Below are 8,023 nucleotides of genomic sequence, written 5' to 3' on the forward strand. Positions count from 1 at the left end.
AAAAAATAGGTCCAGCCACTGCCTCCACTGAGGGAAAAATGCACACCCAAGAGCAAAAGACTCTGCTCTGCAAAGCCTCTTAGAGCTACTGTTCTGCATCAGAGAGCCCATCACACTGTTCAAGCCAGCCTGCTTTCGAGTCAGGGGGCCTCCTGTCTGAATTGTGGCTGCACTGTTGACTGTGTGACCTTGGCACGCAGCCTGACCTTCCTCAGCACCAACCTCTGCATCTGTAAACAGTGGACAGTGACGACCCAAGGCTGCAATGAAGAGTCAGGCAGGCCCTCAGCACAGCTTCAAGCACAGAGCAATGTTGAACTGATTGTAGTTAACTTACTAGTGTTTCTTCTCCTGTCCATGTAGGGGAATGGACAGCGAGGTTTGCAATGAAACAAGGACCCTTCCTGGGGACTAGAGCCAAATTTAGGAGTTGCCTGGCAGGGACTGGGGTTATGATGTGAAACCCTTGGTCCATGTTGGAGACATTGGAATGCTTGATTCTATTCAGCCACTGTTCTCTAAACAGATGAGAGGACCCCTCAGAGCATCCCTCCAACCCTCCTGGAGGCCCCCTGGTATGGATAAGTCAATGGTTTGTGGGTAGAGCCCTGACAAGGATTCAGGAGGCCTGGGTTGGAGTCCCAGCTCTGGCACAAATATGCTGTGTGACATGCAACAAATCACTTGCCCTCTCTGGGCTCTGGTGTCCTCATCTATAAAATGGGTCATTCCTCCCTTACTTACCAAACTCACAGAATTGTTGGGAGGATCAGATAGGAGAGTGTTTTAGAAAGCATTAGCTGTTTGATGAATTAAAGGAAGATTGTTACTAAAACTGAAAGGACTACAGGAAATGTCTGTACCTTCAGCTCTGTGCCTTTGCTATGAACCTAAAAGTGCTCTAAAAAACAAAGTCCATTTAAAAAAAAAAGGAACCCTAGATTTTCCACCAAAGACCCTCTAAAGCCTTTAAGTCAGGCAATATAATGCGGGTTCAGGTTCTAGCTTGTAACTTGCGTGACTTTGGGCAAATCAGTTAACCGCTGGCACTGCCAGAGGTTTGGTTTTCCTTCTGCAGAGACAGTAGCCCTGGAGCAAGAGAAGGATTGGGAAGATGCTGCAAGATACAGGATAGATGAGATGAGGCAGAGAAGCCCAGCAGCCTCCCAACACCCTGGACAACCAGGGAGGAGGGTTCCCCACCTGAATTTGAGCTGAGGTGGGGGCTACCTGTTCCAGTTTGCATCCCCTGCAAGCAGCCCTCTGGATCTCAGCTCCACCCCAGGTAGATAGTGACTCAAGTTGTTCTGCAGAGACTGGTCCCTCTGCCCCTGTTGCTATGGCGCTGCAGCACAGCCTGGCCAATCAGGAAGGAGATGTGTATCTGAGCCTCTGTTGCTAAAGCCGGAGCAGGACGCCCAGCCAATGGGAAGGGCAGCAGAGTGGAGCCACCGTGGAAACCTCAGCCGCGAGATTCCAACTGGGTTTTTGTCTCCATGCCTTATTTGCAGGGGGTAGGCTGGGTTTTCTACATTCCTTTTTTGCAAAGAGCATCTTGCAGCCCTTGGAGGACACCCAGGGGTCACAGAAGGGGTGCATGACCAGAGGCATCTTCAATAAGTCAGAAAGGACCCCAGCTCAGCAGGACACAGCTTCAGATGTCCCTTCATCACTCTTCTCCCAGATGCTCAGCATCACCTGTGTCTATGATCTTAGCCCATCCCCACAGCTCTGCCTAGCCCCCATCTGTCCTAAGACATGGAGGTAGGCTGCAGAAAAATCCCCACCCCCAAAGTAAGCAGAGGACCATGGGGCTCACCCCAAAGGGTGCTCTTCTTCCCTGTAGCTTTGTGGCTCTACACAAACTGTTCCTTCTCTTCTGCTACGTGCAGGGTCGGGCAGGAAGAGAGAGAGGAGGATCAGACACAGGTGCTGCACCTCTGTAAAATCAGAGGATGGGGCAAGCGGGCTCTGTGAGTCCTTTCAGAGCTCACATTCTAGACTCAATGCTATTTTAACCTTCAGGCTCTGGATAAAGGGGATCTACAAGGAGTAACTTTCCAAGGGGGAGCCCTGTAAATAATGCCAGTGGACACGAATAAGATTCAGATTGCGTTATGCCCTTAAAATGCCTGACCAGCAGGGCTGTCAGTTGTAGAGCTGAAGCCCACAGGGGTGAAGCTGCCCCCTCAAGGTCACACAGCTACCTGGATGCAGAGCCAAGACTGGAAGGCTAGCTCCCCGGCCCAGCTCTTCAGCCTGCAACGTGCAGCCTCCTTAAACCAGCCTTCTCACCCCTGAGCAGGCGTTCAGGGAGCGGTGCACACCCACACTCCTGACACCGTTATTTTGCAAACACAGACTTAACAACAGCAAGGGAAAGTGTGTCCCACCCCTTCCCTGCGCTCTCCTGGCTTTCACTCTGTTGCCTGGCAACAGTTCCATCCAGAAACCTGGGTATCATCCTAGGCAACTCCCTCACCCTCATTCTTCCCACCACACACATCTCCCCATCATGTCCATTTATCTCTTAAATGGCCTCACGCACTCCTCCCCTCCCCAACCCCTTCCCAGTCCGAGGTTCCATCATGGATTTCCTGGACAACTACATTGGCTTCTCACAGGTCTCCTGTTTTACACCTGCCCGTCCCATCCCCCCACTTCCATTTTCTATAACCATAGCCAGACGGTCTTTAAAAAATACAAATCTGATCATGTCACCTGATGCTTGCTTAGAACCTCTAAGGATAAAAATCGAAATCCTGAACATGCCCAGGAGGTCCTGCATCATCGGGCTGACGCCCCCCAACTTCATCTTGCCATGGCATGTGCTCTGCCCTCTCTGCCTGAAACATTCCCCACCCCCAATACACTTCCAATTCTTCTAGTTACTCCAGCTTGCCCATGAGTTCTCAGTTCAGTGGTCACTTCCTTGGGGAGACTTTCCTGACTTCCCTGTATAGGTTGAATTGCTCTGTTTTGGACTCTCCTGGCACCATGAACCCCTTTGACCTGTAGCACTTACCACAGTTGCAGTTTTACACTTATTCATGTCATTATTTGATTCATATCTGTAAGCCCTGCCCCCCTTGATGTAAGCTTCGAGTGGCTTTGTCTTGTTCTCTGCCTGAAACATATGGATGGATGGATAGATGGGTGGATGGATGGATGTGTATGTATGTATGTGCGTGCTATTGGATGATGGACAGGTGTATGGCTATATGGAAGGATGCTCTTATTTTCCCCAGGTCACTTAGAATCTAATCATATCTCCCTCTATTCTGTGGCAGCCAGTCCTGCGCATACAACATGCACCAAGCATCTCTCATGAGCCAGGAATGTGCCCACAGAGCCATGGGAGCCCAAGGAAAGAGATTGCCATGCCCTTGAAATTTAGGTAATAATAATAGCTACTGAACTTCCCTGGAGGTGCAGTGGTTAAGAATCCGCCTGCCAATGCAGGGGACACGGGTTCAAGCCCTGGTCCGGGAAGGTCCCACATACCACGCAGGAACTAAGCCCGTTGAGCCACAACTACTGAAGGCCACGTGCCTAGAGCCCGTGCTCCGCAGCAAGAGAAGCCACCACAGTGAGAAGCCCGTGCACCACAACGAAGAGTAGCCCCCGCTCGCCGCAACTAGAGAAAGCCCGCACGCAGCAGCGAAGACCCAACGCAGCCAAAATTAAAAATAAATAAATTTATATTTAAAAAAAATAGCTACTTGCTAGACCCATACTTAATAGATCACTATATGCTCTCCTCCCTGGAAGCTCCCCACTCCTTCCTCTCTACTTATCCAGACCCAGGCAGCGTCTCAAGGTTCAGTTTAAGTGTTACCTACTTCCTTGATCGCCCATACTCAGAAACGCCCCAGCACAGCCGTCGGGGCCACTCTTGCTGGTCCTTTCTCGTAAGTTGCTTCATATTATCCTTTCTCTGTGATTCTGCTGCTCTCTACCAGACTCTAAGTAAGCTCCCTGGGGGCAGGATTCACAGCTCCTAAAGGCCTCACTCCCTTTTTTAATCCTCACAGGACCCTGAGGGTGGTAATACTTACCTCCATTTTAAATAAGAGGAAACAGAATTGCCCAAGGTCACACGGATAGTAAGTGGTGAAACCGGTGCTGAAAGCAGGTTGAATCTAAGACCAAGACCCTTAATTGGTACCCCCCCAGGCCCGAATATTTTCTCCACCAGGCCCCAATGGAGCTGCCCCACCTGTGCCTGAACACTGCCGGGTGGGGCAGCCTTATCTGTTGTTGAATACTTGCCTGTCAGAAACTATTCTAAGCCATGAACGTGCCCACCTGAAACTGCTCCCCAGAGACCCCAGGGGTGCAGGCAGAACAAGCGTGTCCCCTCTTCCACATGGCAGCCCTTTGGTAGTTTACAGCCAGCTCTCATGTCTCTCCTGCATCTTATCTTCTCCAGGGAGGGGCTGCAGAGTGGAGAGACAGTTAAACTGGAACCAGCAAACCTGGGTTCTCATCTCTGCTCAGCTGCTGTCCACGGACCAGGAAATTTCAAAAGAAATTAAGTAGGTGATTTGACAAGCCAGGACATTAAGAAGGAAGAAAGAGAGAGAGAGAGAAAGAAAGGAAGGAAGGGAGGGAGGGAGGAAGAAGGAAGGAAGGAAGGAAGGAAGGAAGGAAGGAAGGAAGGAAGGAAGGAAGGGAAAAGAAAGAAAAGAAAGAAAGAAAGAAAAAAGAAAAGCAGGGAGGGAGGAAGGGAGGAAGGAAAACCTATCACTGGGACTTCCCTGGTGGTCCAGTGGTTAGGACTCCATGCTTCCACTGCAGGGGGCACAGGTTCGATCCCTGGTCTGGAAACTAAGATCCCACATGCCGTGCAGGAAAAAAAAAAGAGAGAGAGAGAGAGAATCTTATCACTACCTCCATCAACCTTATTTCATAAACGAAAGGGCATCCTGACACACAAAAAAGGAGGACAATCTGAGAATTAATTTAGCCTTATGAGAACACCCTATAGTGTCCCTATTTTTCTCATTTTGCCATGTCCTGTCTCAGACTCGAGGCAGGGGGATTGGCCCAGGACTGAAGCCTGCGGGGACCTCTGTTCCAAGCAATCAAAGGAAATACCGTCAGCCAGAAAAACCAGAGCAGAGCACTCGGCCTTCAGGACCCCAGAGTTACCCTGTTTTGAGAGGGAAGGAAGAGCTGGATGTCTGGCCATGAGCCAGCAGAGCTCAGGAAGCCAGACAGACTTCCCCATCGCGTCGCTGCTTCACATCCAGTTTCTATCTTGGCTTCACAGAGCAAAGGCTCTCCCAACTTCTGTAACTCTGTGGGCACTGTGTGAAAGAAGGCAGCACGCAAGCAGCGGCTGCCCCAGGCCACGTTGCAAGCAAGTGGACCCTACTGGAAGTCAGGAGGGCTGTTCCAGCTCTGTGGCCAGAGGCCGGTGAGAAAGGCTGGTTGGTTCTGCAAAGGCAGCAGATTTTCTCTTGGGGCGTTGTGTGCCCAGCCCAAAGGCTTTCTCCCCACTCCTTCACTTAATATTTACTGAACACTTACCATGTGCAAACACCGTGAGTACAAAGGTGGGCAAAGGATGACTGGGTCTTTGCTCTCGTGGAGCTTAGGGTCTCGTAGGAAAGGCACGGATCGATCCAGGGAAGGAATGAGTGCCCGCTCACAGCTATGAAAAGGGCTGCAGCGCAGGTTCACAGTGCCTGGGGGCGTGCAGGGAGGCTGAGAGGCAATGGCCACACTGAGGAGGCATCAACCAGGGGCAAGAGGAGGGAAAGGTCATGCCAGGCAGAGTGCCTGGCATGGGACGAGCATAAATCACGCGAAGAACTGACATGAGGCCCATGTGACTGCAGGGAATGGAGCAAGGGGGAAAGTCATGCAAGGTGAGGCTGGAGAGGGAGGTGGGGCTGCCAGGCTGCTTCCAGGGGCTTGGTCTCTTCCCAAGTGGATTAGGAAGCCACTGAAGGGTGCTGAGCAGGCAAAGTGGCCCGGTAAGTGTTATTACTTGAAGGCAGAGAGGAAACACCAGTCAAACTGGTGATGACGGTGGTGATCATGGCAGTAGAGCTAATGGTACTGAACGCTGGGTCCCATGCACTGCAATTAAGCCTCTTTCTGCATTAATGTAATTCTCACATTCGCCCTATGAGGCGGGCACTGTTACTATCCCCACTTTACAGCCGACAAAACCGAGGCACAGAGAGAATAAGTAATTTGCCCAAGGTCACGTAGTTTGTAGGTGGTAGAGCAGGCAGGTAAATGAGCAACCTCTGAGCACTTAAAGAAATTACTGTCTTCAAGAAGTCAAAGGACAGGGAACTGCTGTCCTACAAGAGAGTCCGGGGACAGCAACCCGGGATGAACCTGATTTGTAGCTTAGGCCCTTGTGGTTGGTTCTGTGAACAATCACTCACTGAGCGCCTACTGCATGCCAGGCACACTGTAGTAAGTACTGAGGATGTGGAGGGGATGAAAAACAGTCCTGGAACCTGCATTCCAGTGAGGAAAGAAGACAGTGCACAAGTGTGCCAGTGATGCAGGTGGTTTTGGGTGATGACAAGGGCTGTGCGGGGGAGATAACAAGGCAGTGTGATGGGCAGTGGCGGGCAGAGGGGTGGTGCTTCTCTAGACATGGGAGTCAGGCAGGGCGACAAGCAACACCAACAATGAGGAAGCAACAGAGCCATGATCTTGGGAGGAGGATTCCAAGAAGAGGGGAGAGTCATGCAAAGCCCCCAAGGCGGGGGCAACCTTGGGACTTCCACGGAACAGAAAGAGGAGACACTGCATGGTTCAGAATGAACAAGAGGAGGTGAAAACGGAGATGGAGGCTTCCAGAAGCCCAGGCCCCATAGGGCAAGGAGTTGGGGTTTCATCCCAAATTGTTGGGAAGTCACTGGAGAGTTTTCAAGCAGGGGAGGGATGCAACCTGTTATGTGTTTGAAAGACAGTATGTTGGTTGCTGTGAGGAGAATAAATTCTTCAAGGCAAAGGAGGATGCAGGAGGACCAGTTTGGTGGCTGCTGCATCAGATAAAGGTGGAGATGGGAAGAAGGGTCAGATTACAATATATTTTTGCTGATGGATTAGATCTGGGGGTTGAGAGAAGGAAATACAGAATAACTCCAAGGCTTTCAGCCTGAAAAACTGGGTAGATGATGGTACAGTGACTAAAACTGGGAAGACTGTAGGTAGAGCAGGTTTGGCTGGGAGCTGGGAGGACGCAGCTAAGTCGAGAGCTGTGTCTGGTTTTTTTTGCTGTTGTTCTTGTTTTTTTTTTTTTGGCCCTGTGGCACGGCTTGTGGGATCTCAGTTCCCTGATCAGGAATTGAACCCCGGGCCCTCGGCAGTGAAAGCATGGAGTCCTAACCACTAGACTGCCAGGGAATTCCCAAGAGCTGTGTTTTAGACACAACCAGTTTTTTATGCTCTCAGGTCTCTAGAGACCAGCCAAGAAGGCAGCTGGACAAATGGGTTGGAGTTCAGAGTTCAAGGCTAGAGGTCTACATGGAGACCCACAGGCATGTAGATGGTAATTAGAATTACAGGACCAGGTTGCCCAGGGAATGAGATGCAGAAAGGAGGTCCAGGGGCTCCGGGCTGGGATCCTCCAACGTGCGGAGACTGGACAGGGGCCCAGAGGCCAGCAAGGGAGGTCACGAAGGAGGCACAAGGAAAGCCCACCGGCTCTGCACCAACCAACCCTGTAACCTCAGGCAAGCTGCTCTCCCCCTCCAGACCTCAGCTTCCTCTCTGTAAACCAGAAGGGTGGCCCCACCCATCACTGAGGTGCCTCTAGCTTGTGTGACATTCCCGCAGCCCCTTGCCGGATGAAGAAACCAAAGCTCAGCCTTGCCCACCTCGTTTCCAGGCCTCCTACAATACCCTCACACCAGATGAAACACAAAAATACAGCAAAACCCAGCCCAAAGGGCCACTACCAAGGGGCAGGGGGCAGGGCAAGGTCACGGCGACCTGGAGTAGAATCCAGACTCTGCCACTTGTCAGCTGGGTGACCCCAATCCTCAGT

This window comes from Aethalodelphis obliquidens, unplaced genomic scaffold (genome assembly GCF_003676395.1).
Source record: "Aethalodelphis obliquidens isolate GAN/ISIS:26980383/991018 unplaced genomic scaffold, ASM367639v1 scaffold28, whole genome shotgun sequence".
Classification (NCBI taxonomy): domain Eukaryota; kingdom Metazoa; phylum Chordata; class Mammalia; order Artiodactyla; family Delphinidae; genus Aethalodelphis; species Aethalodelphis obliquidens.